This window comes from Sinocyclocheilus anshuiensis, unplaced genomic scaffold, assembly GCF_001515605.1.
Source record: "Sinocyclocheilus anshuiensis isolate Anshui unplaced genomic scaffold, SAMN03320099.WGS_v1.1 scaffold454, whole genome shotgun sequence".
In the NCBI taxonomy this organism is placed as follows: Eukaryota; Metazoa; Chordata; class Actinopteri; order Cypriniformes; family Cyprinidae; genus Sinocyclocheilus; species Sinocyclocheilus anshuiensis.
Genome location: NW_015548217.1, coordinates 1,070,135 through 1,071,848, shown reverse-complemented (window position 1 = coordinate 1,071,848; position 1,714 = coordinate 1,070,135). Strand labels below are relative to the sequence as shown.

The following is a 1,714-nucleotide window of genomic DNA, read 5'->3' as shown; positions in this document are numbered from 1 at the left end:
AGAGAAATGGCTATTTACTCAAAGGTGCGACTAACCCCACGACCAGCTCTAATGACAGAAGTAATTTTCTGTCCGTTAATGAGAAATGCTTCCAGTGCTGTTGAGGCTAATGAGAAAGTGTAATCGCTGCATGGTTCACTTCAGTGCTCTGCCTTCTGGAAAATCTAGGAAAACAGATTGGGCTTAATATATGTTTAAAATGAAAGTGCAAAGATGGTGTCCTATTTTAGGATTTCCTATTTTGCAAGTATTAGGCTCGTTGTTTTATTTTGCTGGTAGTAGTTTTTTTTTTGTTCATTACTGACCTTACCCCCCTCCCCCCACACACATACACACAAAAAAAGTTTAATTTATTATGTTTATTTAATGTATATATTTATTTTATTTGTTTAGTTTATTTTAATTCATAATTTTAAATTTATTTGTGTTTAAAATACTTTAATACTTTAGACTGTTATAATTATACAGTAATTTTACACTGAAAAGTGTGTAGAAACAATTTTATTGTTTTATTAACAGTTTTATTCGAGTATGATTAAAATGTATATTTTATACATTTATGAAATATAAAATTATTAACATATTATTAATTTTATACATATATAGTATAAAAATGTATGTAATTATTGTAGCTAATTGGGGTTAAATATATGAAAAAATGTACTAGAAACAATTTTCACTCAGAAATTGCTAGTAAATGCCACAAATGCAAATAATTAGTAATACATTACATTAAATATGAAATTTTGAATAATCATTTTTTACAATGTAGTTTTTTGTATTCTTTTTTTCAATGAATGTTAAGTTTACAAATAATACTTAGAAATTATATAGCTGTAATGCAACTTCAAAACAACTATAAGTTCACAATAAAATGGCAAATTAATTTAAAATATCACTGATAGGTTTGTAATTTTCAACGCATCAATATGTCATCCTTATTATTGAGCCCTGCTTATGCTTTAAGAAAGATGTGGATGTAAATGCACAGACTAGCAGTGAGCCTCATGCTTGTTTATTGGCAAAGTGTCAGGCGTGTCATTTCATCAATCATTTAAGGTCTGCTGAAAAGGTCAATTACACTATTTTGTGCACGATTAAGCAAATGGCACAGCAACAGATACGTTCAGAGGTTCACAATGTAGCCTTAATACATTCAGCGGCTAAATGAATTATTATTTTAATTGCACATAAAGCAGGAAATCAGGAAATATGTGGTAGAGGCGTTCGCTCAGCTCTTCTGGAGTTTTTTGCAGACGAGTGCGGATGAATATTCATGAGAGGTTGCTTTGTCAGGTTTTGAGAGTTTGAGTGACAGCTGGCCCTGCCCAGCAGCTTTTGCGTCTTTTTGCATTTGCTGGTGATGAATATTAATAAGCACCTGTCAGCGTCCGAATGTAGCAGGTCGTTAGGTTTGATTATGAGAGTGTCCGTTCACACAGCACACACACAAGACACACAGACAACCATAAACACACGTTTACCAAACAACTTGACCGCACTATATATATATTTTTTTGTGCTGGCAGTAATTTACTTTTGTTCATTACCACAAAACATACATTTTAATTACTATTTTAAGTTTGTATGTATATTCATAATTTAAATGTAACAATTCCAAACTATTATTTTTAATGCATTATGTTTTTTAATCCTTTTTTCAGTTAATAGTTTTTTTTATTTATGTGTGTGTGTGTGTGTGTGTGTGTGTGTG

General features: G+C 30.9%; 1 protein-coding gene across 1 annotated transcript in view; it reads left to right on the top strand.

The window, feature by feature from the left end:
• rab26 (RAB26, member RAS oncogene family) overlaps positions 1–1,714 on the top strand; it is a 91,069-nt gene that overhangs the window by 26,997 nt on the left and 62,358 nt on the right. The window lies entirely within an intron of this gene.